General features: G+C 39.7%; 1 protein-coding gene across 3 annotated transcripts in view; it reads right to left on the bottom strand.

Annotated features, from left to right (window-relative positions):
- Positions 1–250: 250 nt before the first annotated feature.
- The window catches only part of LOC120528255 (relaxin-3 receptor 1-like), a 59,319-nt gene continuing 38,991 nt past the window's right edge, over positions 251–20,578 (bottom strand). For all 3 annotated transcript variants that reach the window (XM_039752400.1, XM_039752384.1, XM_039752392.1), the window contains exon 3: positions 251–1,302. The gene's annotated coding sequence lies outside the window, so the exon portion shown is untranslated. The remainder of the gene's footprint in view (positions 1,303–20,578) is intronic.

Raw genomic sequence — 20,578 nt, forward strand, 5'->3', positions numbered from 1 at the left:
CAGGGTACACGTGTTCAAGGGGTGATGTTTCCATGAAAGCTTCTAGGCAAGAGAAGAGCCATTTGGCTCACTTAGCAGTCGTAGCTGAGATCTTGTCACGTGTAGAGAATGCAATGAAATTCTTACTTGAACATCTAACTGACTTACGACACACTGCTGTGCGGTTAGGTGTGGAACGAACAGGAATGACCGCATGACTAGTCAGACCTTTAAACTGATCCAGACATTCAGTTATATTGATGCTCTTTATTTAATGATCTTTTGTCACATGCCTTCAGTCACATTTACAATTTGACTTTTAAAGAAGTGAAAGTAGTTTTACAGTTTAATTAAAATAATACCTAACAGTCAGCATACAGTATACATTTAGAATTTGAGATGAAAAGTTTTCTTCAATTTTAATTTGTTTTACTTTTATCAGTACAGTTCCTAGTACAATAATACATAAATCCTCACAATACGATAGATACACACCACTTCTTCAAGGTTACATTTTGATACATTTTTGAGATTTTAAGTTGAGTGTGACTAGGGCTTGAGTTGTTCTCTCCACTCCCTGTTCCCGACTGCTTTGCTTGTCTGGTGTTGTCATAAAAATGCAAGCAGCATAAATTTGAAAGACGTGGCCTGCACAAAACCCAAATAGTGGCAGCATGTCAGTCAGTACAGAAATGATGTTGGGAGAAATGCAAAAAAGAAAAAGAATGCTGGACGGTGAAAGGAATTGTCAGTCACTCCAGAGTTGAAGTTAATATAATGGCATTTAGAGATAGGAAAATTACTTTTCCTGTCTAAATATGCTTTTATTAGATATCATAACCAGTATTTTGCTACCTTCTGAAATTTCAACAGCAAACCCACTGTGAACCTGAACACACTTTATGAGGGTGGCATGCAAACGCCATACAGGAGAGAATCAAGCAAGTATTTGAGCGCTCTGTGCTTATATTGTGGATTGTCTCACATGGCTCATAATCCAAGTCAGGACACACACTCGGGTGCTGTCCTCTGCCAAGATGACCACCTCCTTAGAGAGCCAAGCCACAGAGAAGTCATTGCACCCAATTAATAGCTCCGGTTTTGGATTTTGAGTGGTCTTCTTACAGAATTCATGTCACCATTATTGAAACTGACCCTGGGCAAAACGATTTCTGCTGTTACTCAAATCCCCAGATTAACGTCCTCCTGCCATTGGGGTCTGTCCTTACTGGGGCTCTTTTTGTGAAGACCTCCTTGATCCAGATACACATTTGTGGATGGCTGGCTTTGATGGCAGGATCCTTCAGCAGCTTTGTGGGATGCCTAAAAACAGACAAACAAGAGTGGTCACATTGTGCTGCGTGATGATCATCTCGGTGCTGTGTACTGTTCCACCAATCGTATTTCTTTTGCAAATGTGTTTCGGAATGCTAAGCACCAGAAAAACAAAGTTACTAAAACCCCAATTCACAACCACTGTTCATTTGATTTCAATAAGCGTACAAAGCATTTGTCTTCTGTAGATGAAAGAAAATGCAGGAAAAAACTAGTCACCATGCAAGAACCATTCAGGCAATTAGAGGATGAAGACAATTCTGTTGGCTGCAGCAGCCATTGCTGCGTTGGCCTAATTACTTTGAATAACCAAGCGACAGGCCTGATGCTACTGAGGGAAATTGGCCATTAAAATGATTCAACCATTCTATTAATACTTGAGGAGACAGAATGCAAACCCTTACCTGCAGGAAAGAGTTATTGCAATTGAACTGTGTTTACACATATAGGCAAGGATATGAGAAAGGAACAGGCTAGATAGAGCAGATGAAGTAATTATCTATTGACCAAATATTATGAATATCACAAAAACAAACCTGGCTTTGTTGTATCATGGAGAAATCATTTCATCTTTACAATGTTGTTGGCTGTCTCTTTTCATCAATGTTCAATGAAGCTACAAAAAGTAGTTTATAGAGGTCCCCACACCCTTTCCTGCAGCATTATCCCAAGAATGGCGTGCAATGAGCTCCCCCAGCCTTTTTAGACTTCAATTTTGACCGTATCGACCATCTACACTTGCAGAATTGAGGTATCCACACATGAAATAGTTCAGTATTTCATGGAGTTCTATCACAGTAAGCACAGCACAAGGCTTTATTTGGCATGCTTCACAACAAGCAGCCTCACATGAATATAGTACAAAGATGTACAGATCTGCTTTTACCTGCCAGTGACTCTGTAGCTAGCTTTGGAGTTTGTGTGGTGTCATACATGCCAGAGGATCTCCATCTAAACTGATACCACCCTGGGCCAATAGGGGACACTCCTTCCACCACAGTGCTGAGAAATGACTTAGTGAGGGTAACTGCCTCTACTCCTGCCAGTCTGTGGGCGTTATAAGGGAAAGTACCCAGCAGGAAGTGGCAGTTGATAAAGAGATGACTTGATGATTGAGCCTGATTCATGGCAGCCACACAGCTTACATGGCAACGGTTTTGTTTTCATTTTTTGTTTTGCTCATTACTGCAACTCGCTGTATTCTGGGATTAGCAAATCCCTGATACACAGGTTACAGTTGGTCCAGCATGCTGCTGCTCGCTTTCTGGTTGGGGCAAGAAAGTCTGTTTCTGTTTCTCCAATATCAGCTTCTTTACAGTGGCTGCCTGTCAGTTTTCGAATTGATTACAAAATCTTATTGCTAGTTTTTAAATCTTTATATGGGCTTGCTCCTGCCTATTTATCTGAATTGTGTGCTTTACACCAGCCGTCTAGAGTGCTTAGATCTCCTGGTCAGTTGTCTCTTGTTGTCCCTCATACCAAGTGTAGAACTAAGAGAGACAGGGCTTTTGTAGCTGCTGCTCCTCGCCTGTGGAACTCTTTACCTCATTACATAAAGGAGTCGTCTACAATTGAACTGTTCAAAAAAAAAATAAAGACTCATTGTAATCATTGTGATTATGCAACATTACTTCTATTTATTTTGTTCATGTTCATATATTTTATTTCTGTTTATGTTATTTATGTTATTTGTTTGTTTTCTTTTATTCTATTATTGTAAAGCACTTAATGTGCTATATAAATACATTGACATCGACATTGGCATTATATGCCATCGTGCGTTTGCTTTGTTTATACAAACTAAGAATAAACAGGGAAGGCTGGGTTGGCACCTCAAAATTCTTCTATTGTTTGACTCATCTTTACCGCGGACGACTACAGTGGTTTGTTCAAAGGTCAGAAAGAATAATAATTTGACTAATTCAATACTTATAGGATAGAAGCATAGTAGGGGGAGCTGTCACTTTTCAGATCCATCATACACATTCCAAAACTTTAATCCTGATGTTATCCAGGTGGAGAATGGGTATTTCTCCATGAGGTTTTTCGTCTGATTTCCTTCCACATCCCTTAAGATGTGTGCCTTATGGTTAGCTGGTGATTCCAAAATTGCTCAAATTTGTGTGAGTGTGAGTGGTTGGTTCCTGCCTGGGCTGCCAGAATAGGCTCTCATTTCGGCTGGACTAAATAGGATTGAGAATGTCATGTTAATTAGTTATACAGTAACTATTCTTGTTAAATGAGAGCATTCAGCAACCTCTTTAATACCAGTTGGTGTTGTGTTTTTAAATCATTATTTCATCATTGTGAATGTCATGCTACTGGCCTTCTGTGACTTTTCCAATAATTGCTGCACTTTAAATGTCCATGTTGTTGTAACTCTAAACGTCTATTCAAAAAACATGATTGATGATATTTTTCTTTGTTTTTTTACATGAAAGACCCCTCTACTACCACTACAACTAATACCGTTTAGTGCTTCTATCCAGGTGTGAATCGCTGCCTGTCTCCTCCAGCTCGTACTTGACTGTATTGGCCTGTCCTTTTTATCTCAACACATTCTCTCCTGCCGCTGCTATCGATAGTTTGTTGCTCAAACGTTAATTGCTATCTCTCTTCTGCACCCAATTAGAAAATCGCTGAAAAGTGTAACACTTTGTTTCACTATGTGTGATGAAGAAAATAGAGAAATATGCAAAACTGTCAGCACAATAGTTATTGCAGTTAGGATAAAAAAAAGAAACTTCATCACAATGTTGGAATACAAAGTACACAGCCAACATCAATTTAACATGGGGAAGGGAGAATACGTGAGGTGGCACACCGTGGACAGAGCGAAGAGCAGAAAACTGGAAGTTTTTACAGACAAGGTAGATCCAACAATGTATGCAAATATGAGAATAAACTGTTGTCTTTCAATGATGAGCTATACGAGGATGCTGAAAGAATTTGGTCAAATATTATCCAAAGTATAATTGTATTAGGAAAGACCCTCATTAGTGGGCATTTGTAAAAGAATTAAATTGGTACATTTATTTACATGCTGAAAAAAATAAAAAGAAGGTTAGGCCTTCATCAGGTGTGTCTAGAAAAAACAGTAAGTTATACAGTCGGAGTAAATCAGGACTGAAAAATTAAAGTACTGAGAGGTATCCATTTATAAGTTAGCTTGGTATAAAAAATTGGGGAAGCCCATAACCTGAAAAGTGTGTGTTTTTTTTTCTATCATAGTCCCTTAGCCTGCCTTTAGCTTCGCTTATTATAGGACATGTTTCGTGTCTGAGTTTGGCGGTTGGCCCTCCTGGAACATGATAAGCTGTTAGGCCGTGTAATGAGCTCCTTTTCTATGGATAAGCTCAGAATGTTGTACAGTCACATTTACAAATGCTTTATGACACACTGCACACCTCTAAGGACTCACATTCTGTATACTCTGCCTTACCCACATTATCAGGCCTTTGAAAAGTCTTTTCAGCACATCTGGTTCTCCTAATGGTGGGAATTTAATAAAAAGTAAATTAAGGTAGGAAATGTGGCATTAAAGACCACAGATAAGAGGAAAGCAAAACTCTCATGGATAGAGAACCCCAAGAAAATAAGCTTCTGGAGCCGGTAGTGTGTAATGATTATATCTGGGCAGTTGAACACACAGCAACACCCAGCAGGAGCAGAACTGCGCAGCTAATGGCCTTCCCTTGAAGAAATCTTAAATAATGAAATTCATTTAAATGGTATGTGATGTGCTTGTTATTTTTGGAATGTTCTCTTTCATAAAGTAAGTACATATTTTCCAAGGATGTTATTATTTTGGCATCACTAAAGATAAAAAGATTTCCGCAAAGCAGGCATTGGTTGTAATTGATAATTTCAATACAATATGTTTTTACCACAAAAGTATTACATTTCTTATGATAAAAATATATGATACTCCTATTAAGCACCAGCTCTTCTGTCAAGTTAGAAAAAAATGGCAGAAACAAAGGAAATGACAGGCATATGACGAGGAAAAAATAGTAATCCACTCAGGTGGCGCAGTGGTTAGCGCTGCTGCTTTGCAGTAAGGAGATTGTGGGTTTGCTTCCCAGGTCCTGCCTGCATGGAGAGCACTTTGAGTAGTGAGAAAAGTGCTATATAAAGGTAAAGAATTATTATTATTAATTGGAATATCAATGTGTACAATGAAACCAAAAAGTCAGTTTTACCTGGATAGTTTTAAAACGCTAAATATACCGCAAAATAATTCAGAGCTCATTGACAATCCTGGCCAATAACACTACCCTGACATGGGGCCACTGCGATAACATCACACAGCGCAACATCCAGTCACATGGTGGCAACCAGCAACTGCTGTTAGCAAATGAGAAAATCAAACCACACAAAATGATGGTGCCCATGAAAAACAAAATGGGGACATCATAATAGTAAAAAATATTTTTTTAAAAATAACGACAAGTTCAAAACAGCAGAGGGATAACAAAATGAAAATGAAACTAAGCTCAGAGATTGTCCTGTCATCTGATCACACCACGAACCATCCCAGTGGACCGGTGGATTGTGGAGGTGCTGCTGCACAGCACAGTGGGCGCTGACTGGCTGAGAGAGCTCACCTGATGCTGTCCCTGTGCAAAGTATTAATGGCGGTCTCCTTTAGCCTACGCGTTAGGAAAGCTGCTTCTGATGGCCTTTCTAATCTAGGCACAGGGCTGGATTAAGACGAAATTGGGCCTGATGCTGCAGCACAAAAAAGGTCTATTTTTTCTCGGCATTGGTGCCTGTGCATTCGACACTCGCCGTACATGCGCACTCAGACCGACAAAGGAGCTTGTGACGCAACCAGCCAGCCTTTATTGAACGTGAATAATAATAACGACGTTGTATCGTAACAACTCGAGATTAACATCAAACTATGTAACATCAACATTTAATAGCAATTGTCTGAAAAATGCACTTAATGCAGAAAACCTAACAATGAAATACACAAAGTTTCGCAATTCACTTACGAAACAGAGTAAGAAAGAAAGAATTTGCAGAGACATTGGGCCAAAGTGACTCAGTTCAGGCTCTTGAGGGTAAAAATGTGTCCACGATTTAAATTTCATAATAGACCAGAATCCTGTGGAGGATTTTATAAAGTCTAAACATCCATGCCATGCTTTTAATTTTACCTTTACAGATAACCATTTAAATAGCCATCGATTTTTATTGTTCAACTAACTTTCAAGGTGAAAAATTTACTACGTGGCACTTCCCGAACAATAATAAAGTGGCAAGAATCCCCAAGATATTGCAAAAAACGCAACTCAAATACTAAGTAAACTGTTTAACTTAAAATTGATAACACGAACTTGAAATCTTCGGTTAACAATAAACACAATGACGTTATAGTTACGTCACAGCACAAAACAATAGTAACTATAATAAGTAGTTGTATGTAGCAGAGCACAATTATGATATTATAGCAATAACGGAAACCTGGCTAAATAACAAAGATGGGGATGAGTGTAACATAGAGGGATACACATTTTTTAGGAAGGATAGACAGAACAGAAAAGGAGGTGGGGTTGCTGTTTATGCCAAACAGGAATTAAATGTAAGTCATCTTCAGTTGGATGATGAGCCCCATCTTAGTGAGGACATGTGGCTTCGCCTGGAAAATATTAGGGAAAAAGGTCTCATTTTAGGAGTGTGTTATAGACCACCCAATTCAGACAGTAATTTCAACACACATCTTTTTAGTAATATCAAAAAGGCAAGTTTACAGGGGGATATTATAGTCATGGGGACTTTAATTATCCAAATATTAACTGGGATAACCTTACAGATGGAGGAGCACAAGAGCAGGAGTTTTTAGAAGTAATCGGCGACTGTTTTTTAACACAGCATGTTAAAGCACCAACAAGGGGTGAAGCCTATCTGGATTTAGTATTCTGTAATAATCAGGATAGAATTGAGGGTGTAGAGGTGATTGAACCACTAGGGTCAAGTGACCATAATGTAATACAATTCTCAGTATTTTGTAAGAGTACAGATGCAAAGACTAAAATTGTTAAGTTGAACTTTAGTAGGGCTAATTTTGAGCAGATGCGACAAAGTCTAAGTAGGATAGACTGGGATAAGCTTTTAAATGTGGAGACAGTCGAGGAGCAGTGGAACAGGTTTAAAATGTTTTACATGTAATGCAGGACAGATACATACCTAAATTTGGAAGTAATAGGAAACTAAAAAATCTCCACGATGGATTAATAAAGATTTAAAAAGAAGTTGCAAAGGAAAAACTGCTGTATAAGGCATATAAGACTAATGACTGCAAAGAGAACCGTAGCGTATGAGAACATGAGGGCAACCATTAAGAAGGATATCAGAGAGGCTAAAAGACAGTTGGAGAGGAATATAGCAGATAAGGCGAAAGAAGACCCCAAGAGATTCTTTCAGTATTTTAGTAGTAAAAGAACAGTTAAGGAGGAGGTCAAGTTCATCAGGAATAGTAAAGGGAATTAAAAGATACAGACAATGAAATAGCAGATGCCCTAAACTTACATTTTTCTGAGGTGTTTACAAGTGAGCAAGTGGATAACCTGCCAGAGGTAAACACAACTACTAAGGAGGTACTGAGGGATTTGGAAATTGTAGAGGGAGAAGTGCTGCTCAGATTAAATAAGATGAAATCAAACAAATCACCAGGCCCAGATAATATTTATCCTCGTGTTCTTAAGGAGGCTAGTGAGTACATATATAAACCCTTGACACATATTTTTAGGAAGTCACTGTGCACTGGAGAGATTCCAAAGGACTGGAAAATGGCAAATATCATCCCATTATATAAAAAGGGTGACAGGGCAGATCCAAGCAACTATAGGCCAGTAAGCAACAAGCATCACAGGAAAATTAATGGAAGGAATTATTAAGGATAAGATTGAGCAACACATGACAAGGACAGGAGTTATTCTGAACAGTCAGCATGGGTTCAGAAGGGGAGGTCGTGTTTTACTAACATGTTGGAATTCTATGAGGAGGCAACAAAAGGATACGATCAAAGTGGAGCTTATGATATTATTTATCTGGACTTTCAGAAAGCATTTGATAAGGTGCCACATGAGAGGTTGGGCATCAAGTTAAAAGAAGTGGGAATTCAGGGTGATGTTTTTAGATGGGTGCAGAATTGGCTCAGACACAGGAAGCAGAGGGTGATGGTGCGAGGAACCTCATCAGAACTGGCTGATGTTAAGAGTGGTGTTCCACAGGGGTCAGTGCTAGGGCGCTGCTATTTTTAATATATATAAATGATTTAGATAGGAATATAAGTAACAAGCTGGTTAAGTTTGCAGATGATACCAAGATAGGTGGATTAGCAGATAATTTGGAATCCGTTATATCATTACAGAAGGACTTGGATAGCATACAGGCTTGGGCAGATTTGTGGCAGATGAAATTTAATGTCAGTAAATGTAAAGTATTACACATAGGAAGTAAAAATATTAGGTTTGAATACACAATGGGCGGTCGAAAAATCGAGAGTACACCTTATGAGAAGGATTTAGGAGTCATAGTGGACTCCAAGCTATCAACTTCCAAACAGTGTTCAGAAGCCATTAAGAAGGCTAACAGAATGTTAGGTTATATAGCACGATCTGTGGAGTACAAGTCCAAGGAGGTTATGCTCAACCTTTATAATGCACTGGTGAGGCCTCATCTTGAGTACTGTGTGCAGTTTTGGTCTCCAGGCTACAAAAAGGACATAGCAGCACTAGAAAAGGTCAGAGAAGAGCGACTAGGCTGATTCCAGGTCTACAGGGGTTGAATTATGAGGAAAGATTAAAAGAGCTGGGCCTTTACAGTTTAAGCAAAAGAAGATTAAGAGGTGACATGATTGAAGTGTTTAAAATTATGAAGGGAATTAGTACAGTGGATCGAGACTTGTATTTTAAAATGAGCTCATCAAGAACACGGGGACACAGTTGGAAACTTGTTAAGGGTAAATTTCGCACAAACATTAGGAAGTTTTTCTTTACACAAAGAACGATAGACACTTGGAATAAGCTACCAAGTAGTGTGGTAGACAGTAAGACGTTAGGGACTTTCAAAACTCGACTTGATGTTTTCTTGGAGGAAGCAAGTGAATAGGACTGGCGAGCTTTGTTGGGCTGAATGGCCTGTTCTCGTCTAGATTGTTCTAATTGTTCTAATTGTTCTAAGTAACGCTGTGTCTAGGCGTCAGAAAGTCGGACTCCAAATTTCATTCTAAGAATAATTTTGAGGTTAATATAGCAAAGGAAAACTGTTCAGCTTCTGGAAAATTCTCGTCTGTTTTCATCTGGGCCTATTTCAGGAATGGGCCTAATGCTGCAGCATCAATAGCAGCCACCTTAATCCGGCCCTGTCTAGGCATCATAAGGTTCATGGCTGACCACTGAAGTTACACCACAGTGTAAAATGTGTGACCCAGGATAGATCACGATGTGATTCAACAATACAGAGATTGATGCAGCTAAAAAAAAAATGTTCCAGGCTTTTGTGTGACATTGGCTACTAATTTTTTTCTTTGTTTTTGCTCTGATTACTTTGAGAGTCATTGAGAGTCAAGTGACTTTAAGTTGTTTGTACTGGAGTAAATTCATATGTGTATGGGAGAGTTTTATTGGCAGGTAAATATGTGCAGCAGCTTGCTACTGCTTGGTGTGCCTTATTCAGGTTGCATCTTCCATCATGCCTTAGTGTAATGTATGTATTCATGCAGGGTGAGCGCTGTATGAGCAAATGCATTATACGTGTGTGCACTGAAATTAACGTCAGCATGGAAAAAGTCACATTAAGTCAGCTTAGGTACTGACGGCAATGAACACAGCTTACATGTGTCAGCCTGTAGTAACCACACCGTAAAATAAATTCAGGAAGAAGTGACAGTTTTACCAAAATAACAGCTCCGCTACTTCTCAACCTGAAATGAACATTTCACTCTGAATGATTGATTATCCATTTGCAGCTCTATTTCATTTTCTACTCAGATTTTTTTAACATGAAGCATCCGTCCTTTCGCAAAGACATTGGGAGCGCCACATACCCCTTTCCAGCGACCTCATGACCCCCTATGCTATCACAATCTGTCTACTGACTTCATAGGAAGAGTCACCAGAGACATGATAAGAGGTAAGTAAACCTCTTGTCAAGGTCGACACTCTCTCCGCAAACAGACACACTGCTGATGGCTGTGCCCAAGAGGTCATTAAAGGCCTGGATGTTGGTTTTTATCCAGGACACTCGCAAGGCCAGACACTCGGACTCCTAGCTCAGTCCCTCAAGAGCCCTGATCAGAGCCTCCATTGGCTCCATGAAGATCACAGCATCATCAGCAAAGTTAAGATAAGTGAATCTTTCTTCACCACCATCAGCCCTCAACCCTGCCCAACGTCCAGTCCATGCAAGCATTGAACAGGGTAGAAGCAGGAACACATTCCTAAATCAGAAATGGCTCATCTGTACAAAAAAAACTCACTGACAAATAAGAAGTGTCAATCTGACACCAAATAGAAAAAAATAGCTTAAATCCGTTATAAATAGACACCAATTGATCTGTTAAACACATGAGCACAATGTTGATAAGAACGGGCCACTCAGCCCAGGGGAGTTGTTTGGATACGGACAGTTCCAGTTCCCCTTCTGTGATTTTCTTGCTGAAATAAAAAATTGAAGGTTGAGCGTGTCCCCCTTGACGTTTCAAGATTATCTATCCAACATATTATGTTGAACAGCAGTGGGGGGGCGGGGGTCTCCTTTGTTCTTGTCATGTAATTATCAGGGGCTAAATCAAATAGGATATGCAAGAGAATCAGGAGCATACTGATATTATTCTTGTACATTACAGAAAGAAAACATCCGGGGCTGGGTGCAATAATTCAGGCCCTGAGGGCCACCCCTCCCAACGCCAATCGCTCAATCTTCATTCACCTCTAACTTTTACAAAATATCATCTAGTCATTTTCTATCTGCAAGAACTTTTGGGAACTTTTAAATAAAAAGAAAACCATTACTCCTTGTTTCTCAAAATTACGATTGGTTACCACATGCACACTGTGGATCAGAGCACATCCCAAGGCCTTACCTTTCACCTCCTTCTGACAACGTACTTCATAATCAATAGACGGCAATCTCCCTAAAGTAGTTTTGTGGATTTCTGGAATGAGTGGGCTGGAGATTTGTCTGCTTGATATATGGGACCACTGTTATGTCTTGGCCCAAGAGTTACTCAAGCACTGTCGTGCCAGTCCACTATGTATGTTGTGATTTTGAATAAAGCCTAAAATAGCGTGTTGGATCTTGACCAGTTACAGATAGAGGATATCAAAAAATGTGATTGAGAAGTAGTTCAGATTCTAGAAGACATGGCATCTCAGGAGCTTCCTGGAGATCACCTTCATCTACGAAATACACGTAGTCATAAGCAGTGGATAGCTGAGCAGCTCATGGAACCTCAAGAAGTTGTTGCAGACCATGAGTTCAGTAGCAAAGTAAGGTGAGACTTAATCAGCAAATGAGAACCTTCTGCCATTGTGGCCTACAGATGAGCTCAGAGAACCCACAGTTGGCCCTAAAACTGAGGAATGAGCAGCAAGGCAAAAAAAAAAAACAACACAGCCATCTGAACCTGAAAAGTCTGACTTGTTTTTCCCTTTGAGATTGATTTGATGGATTGTTATGTATTTTTAATTATAATTCATTTCACCAGAAGCATTTCTTTGACAATAACAGATTTTGATGTTCAGTCTAAACTAATTTCTAAAAAATGAAGACTCACTGAGACTTATCTTTTTCCTCTTTTGTTTTCATTGTCACTGATAATTGATCAGCTGAAATACATGGTTATATTTTTCCTTTTGTTTTTCCACTGGGCTAATTGTATTTGCTATGTGAATTAAATTGTGAGTATAACCTAGGAAATTATTGTTTCTTCATAATTAAATAAGGCAAATAAGATCTTTTTATAATTTAGATTTTCCAAGCAACAGTATGAGGATGATAGACTGTAATCATTTAAATTTACTTTCTAGTTAGTGTTAGGCCTATATTTCAATGTAATTGTTATTCAGTTTTATGAGCTGAGTCTGTGTAAACAAATGAAATAAAGCTCAGCGAATTACGTATGAGACACAGGCATGAATGGCTTACTGTAGGAGTGCATTATATTTAATACGGGACCCATGTCCCCTTTTAAAGACGGTATGAACATCACATCAATTGTTGTAAACTACTTACAGTAAAGGGAGTAACAATAAAATTGCAGCCAAATTTAGATGAAGTCCACAGTCACCTAACCTTTTTTTTTTTTTTAAAATATGCAGTTTGTCAGCTCTCTGCCACTTCACCACGTCCTCACTTGTTGTAAAGTGAGAGTGGCAGCGTGGTTGGCTATCATCATATGCCAAGTTTGTCATATTACAGTACAGCCAATGATGCAGAAGAACAACAGAACGATCCCACTGTTAACAGGTTAAGGAAATCAAAAGGACATTTTTGTTTTCTTTCTTTCTTTTAAGATTTAGCAATCTGTCTTTCAGATGAAAGGCCTTTGAAGAACAGGCAAGTTCAAACACATCCTTCCTCATAGACGAGTTAAAAAATTAACCCGAACAATATTTTTACAATTTAAACACTTTACAACATTGGTTTAATATGAAAGCAGGCTAAAGCATGTTTTATAGCACAGCACATAATCCCAATTTAATGTTTGTCGCCATAAATATGGATTGCACTGGATAAGCCACATCTCCCTACTGTACCTGTTGTTTGGATTGAAAGTGACTTTTTCACCACTTGATTGTTGTTAATTGTGTTTTATTGTGTGTGTCGATTCAGCAAGTCATACTGACTGAATTTTCTTGGCCTTATTGGTGACCTAAAGACCTGTAACTTGGAGTTTATAATATACTGAAGTTCAAAAGAGGAGGCTGCACGGTATCAAGTCGCACACACTGACTGCGTTTTCTACTGTGTGTATACCTGACGTGAAGGCAATGCTGCTGGCCTCCCATTTTCAAGCTCGTGTACCCAATTCAGATTCGCTGGGAGTTGGTGCCAATCCGAGCAGCGATAGGTGTAAACCAGGAACATTTTGATGTTGCAATTAATTAAACACACCTACTACTGCTATAGGAGCCATGGTTGTGCAGCACAGCTTTTGCGGAGATCAAGCGTCCTGGGTTTGAACCCTGAATTGCCTTGTTTGTGTGGACTTTACTTCCATATGACTAAATGCACGTAGCTTAGGTTAACTGGCGTTTCCAAACTGGTCCTAGTAGGAGCTGGTGTGTGAGCGGACCCTGCGATGGACCAGCTCCTAATCAATGTAACTGGATTACAAGTGGATTTGGGCAGGTCTGTTTATGCAATACTTCTAAGTACTGTATGCAGCAAAAACGTTTTAAAAAACGACTAATGTCTTTGATGCCTCCCTGCAAACTCGTCAGGTCTATCACAATTTGTTGTGTGTTTCAATCTTTTGTGATCAAGTTCCTTCTTCTCCATAAAAATTGTGAAGATCTGGAGGCCTGTGAGGTTGCATCAGATGAGTTGTTACTTTGTGAAAAATGTGAGAGCTGAACTCCAGCAGGTGACAGTGAGGCGCTGAATTGTTTTTGCTGATCATGGATTCTGCTCCTTACAATGTCTCATTCCCTGACTGGTCACACTTATTCCAGCACAGCCAACATGGAGAAGTTGCTTTCCATGGAGTTTGTTGTATTGCTTCTTGTATGCACCTAAATTCGAGTTTTGTACAGTTTAAATGCTACATCTATGCGCAAAATGCAAATAATTTTCTGGTCGCTACAATTCCAGTCAAGGGTTTATCCACCGATGCACATGTCCAATGTAGGCAAATATCTACATAATGTGGCTTTTTAGCCAGTATAGTGTAGACAGAGATCGCTTTAGGGTAAAAATGCAGTTTTTAAATGAAAATATAGGAGTGTCGGTGCAGCCTTGGATTTATGATCTAACTTTAAGTATTTTATCTTTTACTGTAAATATGAAAAACTGACTAAGCTGCAGGATAAGGTCTTTTTGAGTTAATTTTTGAGTATCTTTTTGTTAATCAAAAATAAAAAAACAAGAAGAAACAATTTCAGCAGTTTAAGGTCCAAATAGTGGTAGAATTTCTGGTTACAAAGGGAAAAGCCAAGCAAAATGACACCTTTTATTGGCTAACTAAAAAGATTACAATATGCAAGCTTTCGAGGCAACTCAGGCCCCTTCTTCAGGCAGGATGTAATCATTATATTAACATTACATTCATAATGGCTAACACGGTACAACACCCTAGTACTACTGGTTACAGAAGGAAAGAGTGGGAATGGGGCACATATGGACTTGCTCTTTGGGTAAATGCTTCAAATTCTGCTTGAGAAATTGAGTAAAAGGAGCAGATATCTAATTGCCTTCATTGTTCAGCATCTAAGTGCTGCCTTCTTGGAATTCGTTGGCCCATTCAGTCTTTGTACCTTTTCTCTGAGCTATGCCAGCTGAACACATTTGAAGAGGCCAAACCGGAGCCTCAGACGAGAAGCTAGCCCAAGATCCTGTTCACCAGAGACTCTTGTTTGCCGATGTTGATGTAGAGTCTTCACAGAACCTTTTGTTTTAAGAAGTGAAATCAGCATTACAAACTAACAGAAGTCCTATTTTTTCCTCTAAGGTTGGAGTGTTTTGTTCTCTGCTGTCTTTTTTGAGATGTGTGGGTGCCTTCAAGCTGGCATTAGACTTGAGGCAGGGAAATGTATTTTTCAGAAAGTGTGCAGTTTTACCCTGATCAGTGATCTCAGACAACCTGTGGAATTACAGCACTTTGTGATTTCATTGTGCCATTTTGGTGTGGTAGAACAACACAAATGACAAAACCCTCTAAAAATGACTGCTCTGTCAACATAATAGTAGGAAAAACTGAGGGGAGACCTAAAAGTTAAACTGCACCGCTCAATAAGTAACTCGGGTAAACTGACCAGCTCAGTTCATGTGAGATGTTGTGACAAAGTGAGTTCTAATTATGGCTAATGTTTGAAAGTCCAAACAATTGCACTTGACCCCAAAACATAAAGGGTGTCACAGCCTGTCCTTACACACACCGCGAGCTTGTTGCGCACCGACCTTACATTTTGCTCGGGTCAGACAGGAGTTCCTCTAAAGAATAACATGAACAATTCATGGCCTCCCCAATGCATAACATGAGTGCATTGTTCTCTCCACTTGCACATAACAAGAGCATGTTACAATCCTCTCTGTGTGAGATCATTCCACCTCTGCTCCTTAGGGACAAGCTGACTGAGATGGCAGTAGATTCATACCTGGTGGCATGAATCGTGGACTATCTTACAGACAGACCTCAGTATGTGTGTCTCGGGAACTGCAGGTCTGACATTATGGTCAGCAACACAGGGGACTGTACTTTCTCCGGTCCTGTTCAGCGTATATACATCAGACTTCCAATACAACTCGGAGTCCTGCCACGTGCAAAAGTTCGCTGATGATGCTGCTATTGTGGGCTGCATCGGGAGTGGGCAAGAGGAGGAGTACAGGAAACTAATCAAGGACTTTGTTAAATGGTGCGACTCAAACGACCTACAACTGAACACCAGCAAGACCAAGGAACTGGTGGTGGATTTTAGGAGGCCCAGGCCCCTCATGGACCCCGTGATCATCAGAGGAGACTGTGTACAGACCTATAAATACCTGGGAGTGCAGCTGGATGATAAATTGGACTGGATTGCCAATACTGATGCTCTGTGCAAGAGAGGACAGAGCCGACTATACTTCCTTAGAAGACTATCTACTGTATCTATCTGTCCTAGCATGTAACACAAGTACATTTCATTCTGCCAATTTGTATAATCCAATGGAGTACTAGGTTGTTGTACCGTGTTAGCCATTATGAATGCAGAGAAAAGCCAAGCAAAATGACACCTTTTATTGGCTAACTAAAAAGATTTCAATATGCAAGCTTTCGAGGCAACTCAGTATACATCTTGGCTGAAGAAGGGGCCTGAGTTGCCTCAAAAGCTTGCATATTGAAATCTTTTTAGTTAGCCAATAAAAGGTATTTCTCTATAATCCAATGATTATTGTAATTCAATGTAATTGTGAGAAAATATACATTTAAAAAAATCATTTAGTCTCTATACAGTAACCATACAGACCTAAATACTGGCTAATTTATTTTTGATTGTCTGGGGTTAACACTAGAATTACCAGAGCCTACGAAAAAACTCGTAATTCCGTCCCACCTTAAATCGCTTCTTAAATCCCTTCACACCTCTCCACCAGCGTCCTTTGTTCTCTAAATGTGCTGATAAAGAGAAGCTCGGAGCAGCCGACTATTCCATCCCCCCACCAATTTAGAACGTGCACGAACTTCTCTCAGCTCATGCCTTGATTGAGTATCTGGGAGTGAAGTGGAGTTTTAGAGCGGAAATAATAGATCGTTGTTTGGAACACACGCATTTCATGTCTGTTCCGTTTCTACAGTAATCTGTGTCAACACATTGTTAAAACAGAAACGTTTTTTATATTCTAGTAGTAGATGACAAAATGTAGGCATAAACTATAAATTGTATGAAGCCTGAAGTCCAAATAGCAAAGAAACATTTTCACAAGAATAACACAATTGCGCTTTTATTCAAAAATATAACTGCAGAAACAAAAAGCCGCCTTAACATGCGACATTGACAGCGGTTTATTGTAACTTCCTCCGTGGTTCAATAGAATTAGTTCTTGTTTGGGAATCAAAAGGTTGCAAGTTCGATCCTGCGTCTCTCTGTTTTGAGATGTAAACTGCTCTTAGTCTTACTATTTTAGAATAAAAGCATACATTTGATTTCAGTCTGTAACAGCCGGTGCAATTTATGATCCTTGTAAAGGTTAGCCTTTTTTTTTTTTTTTTAATTCACTTTTCATTCTCTCAGTCGTGTTCAGAATCAATCCATACAACCCCATCTGACACGGCTGTTTTCATTAAAGACAAGTGCTTTTATTAAAATCTACAAAACAACAATCAAAAACAATTTCCAAGTCAAATAAAGTGCAGTGCTTTCAGAATCCTTCAATAAATAACTAATCCCATAAAAACAGAAGTGAAGCAGAGGTTAAAATCCAATAGAAAAAAGTCTTCATTTAATACAACGACGTCAAAACAATGCTGGAAGCAGTTTCTTTAAAAACATGCCCGGTGCATTCTTGAACTGCCTTACGCGGCCAGCCGTCCTTCCTCTGGTCACTCCAGCTCCTTGATCGCTCAGCTGGAGCGACCGCTTCCTTCTGCCCCACTGAGTGTCGGCCAAAACAACCCCTGCTTGGGCTCACTGCCCCACTGTCTGCCTGCGAGCGCTCGCTTGCTTGCTTGCTCACTCACACCGGTTCTTTCCACACTGCTTCCTGCTTACTTCCTCACTCCGCAACCTCCGTCTTTCTTTTCTTTTTCCTCCCTTTAGCCACCTTGCACTGTAGCAATCAACCACCACGTCCCGTCGCTAAGCTGCAAGCGTGGCGATTATTTATTTAAAACTGGCCTCTTGACGTGAGCTGTGGACCCGCTATACCACAAAGTTGCCCTGCGCGATGCACGTCTGACCGAGAAAAATGTACTGTACAGGGAAAGACTGAACACGTGTGTAAATCACTGGCGCGTACGAACTGGAAGGGAAACTGGCTTGTTCGTCACCTGAGTGTGCGGTCGTGAACAGATGCAAAAGTTTGGCAAACTTTTTGGTCGTAACCTGATTTGTACATGGTCCGAGGTCCGACTGTAGTATAATCAACATAAAGCAAGGATTGTCAGCCTGTCATGGAGCTTTTGAAAGTGGGGTGTGTTGCTGTCATACGTACAATTAAGTGGATTGTACAGGGTGGCCCATCTGCAATTGATCCCATGACGTTGCAACGAATGTACATGAACATGCTGAAACGGGACACAGAGATGTATTGACACACATGGAGATCACTTTCAGCATCTTCTGTAAATGTGAGTACCAAATTTGATCAATTTTCTCTTCACCACGTAATGCAGTCGTCTCTGTGGAGGCAGGCCACTTATTCGTGCGCCACGCTGTATTAGAAAAAAACAACTGCTGTAGTCTTATTTGATTTTATTAATTATCCAGTACATTTTCAAGTATAAATGTAATATGATTTGATTGATTACCATTCTGGAAAGACCTGCCTCCTGTTAACCACTGCCCACGGCACCAACCTCAAAGAGATGAATATACTGAATTACTGGAAGTGCTGAGTGCACACACGCAGAGCATTTGATACGACTATCATATCTTCACTCAAGAAGGATCTAGAAGGAATGGTGGGAACATGGGGCAACCAAGGTGATTTTTTTTTTTTAAATATACTCAAGGAACACTGTGATCATACTTAAAACTTAGTCATGTAAAAAAGTAAGAACACCCCATGAAATGTTTTTCTTTTTTAACATATGTCCATATCAAGATTTAATCAAACACTATCTTTAGATAAAGGAGATACCATTGAAGAGAAAAAAAAATCTGGGTTTTATTCAATGCAAAATGAACAGATAATGTTATTTTCACCCGTGAAAAAAGTAAGCACGCCTTTGACTCTGTTAATTGGTACTGAAGGCAGAACCAGCCTCAGGTGGTCATTTCCTATAACTATCTACCAGACTATGACATGGACTAGGCAAAAGGTTTTCCTGCTCCCATCAGGTATGTAATGTTTGAGGGGTGTCTTACATGCACAGCCCAGTTTCAAATCCACCCACAGCATCTTGATGGGAGTCAGATCCAAGCTCTTACTTGGCAATTCCAGAACTCTCCATTTCCTTCTTTTCAGCCATTTCTTGGTGGATTTTTACTGGTATGTTTAGGGTTATTGTCAGGGTGCAAGGTGCACTTTCGGTTGAGCTTCAGTCCTCTGGCAGATGATCTGATGATGGTCAAATTCTGTCTTTGGCTTTTGCCAAATATGTTTTCTGGTACTGTGGCCAAATAACACTTATTTTGTCTTGACTGTTAAGAGCACATTATTCCAGAGGTCCTGGTCTTTGTCTAGGTATTTATGGGCAACTTTTTCTCTTACCATGAAGTTCTTTCTGGACACAAACGCTTCCCCTGGCACACCCCATGTAGGTCTAATTTGTGCAGCCTCTTTCTAATGGTAGACTCATGCACTTGGGCAACAGTGGCAAGAGCTACCTGTAGGTCCTGTGATGAAATTCATTTGTTCTTATTGATGTCTTCAAGCACCTTGCCCTCTGTGCTTGGGCTGAATTGGGAGGTGCTGCCTGGCCTGGATAAGTTGGCTGATGTTTGAAATCTCCTCCACTTGTAGATGATCTTCCAGACAAACGAATGGTTTATCTCCAGATTGGCATCTATGACCTTTTTTTCTGAAGGCTACAGTGAGCTCTTTCATTCCAAGCATGGTGATAAGACACACTTCAACAACAAAGAGCAAACCAAACTAAACATCTGGGGTTTGAATAAGACCAGTTCCTCCAAGATGTTCTCATCTGATGTTGTAATCATCTGGTGCCCGATTCAAACTTTAGATATAGAATGATAAATGGAGGGGTGTACTTATTTCTTCCACATGCAAAATTTACATTTCTGTTTATTTAAATTATACAATGAACAGCGAAATGTAAATGTGGCAGGATTTTTGTTGTATTCTGTCATTTTTATTAGTAGGTACTGTTTAAATGAAGATTAACTCTTGTTATGTTCACATATGTTAAAAAAGAAAAAAACTCTTCATACAATGTGCATAGTTTTTCACATGACCGTGTCTGCCTGGCATAAAGTACTATGGCAAGCAGCTTTATCATTTGCATATAGTTTTGTTTTATATATTTTGATTACATTTTACCTAGTTCAAATTTCCATTGGAGATATTGTAGACGTTGTGATTTAGGTTCTCAGACAGTTCTTCTGACTTACCACTCAGCTTGTGGTCATAAGCTCTGGGTTGTCACTGAAAGAATATGATCACAAGTTATCAGTGGCTAACATATGGCTGCTGGGCTAGGTTGCTCAGCTCAGGTTCCATGATGAAGGGCTCAGCCACAGAGAAGAGCCATTTGAGGCGGTTTGAACATTAGAACAATCTGGAAGAGAAGAGGCTATTCAGCCCAACAAAGCTCACCAGTCCTATCCACTTAAATCTTCTAAAACAACATAAAGTTGAGTTCTGGGGGGTCCCTAAATTCCTACTGTCTACCACGCTACTTGGTAGCTTATTCCATGTGTCTGTGGTTCTC

The sequence above is a fragment of the Polypterus senegalus genome, chromosome 1 (assembly GCF_016835505.1).
Source record: "Polypterus senegalus isolate Bchr_013 chromosome 1, ASM1683550v1, whole genome shotgun sequence".
NCBI classification, from domain to species: domain Eukaryota; kingdom Metazoa; phylum Chordata; class Cladistia; order Polypteriformes; family Polypteridae; genus Polypterus; species Polypterus senegalus.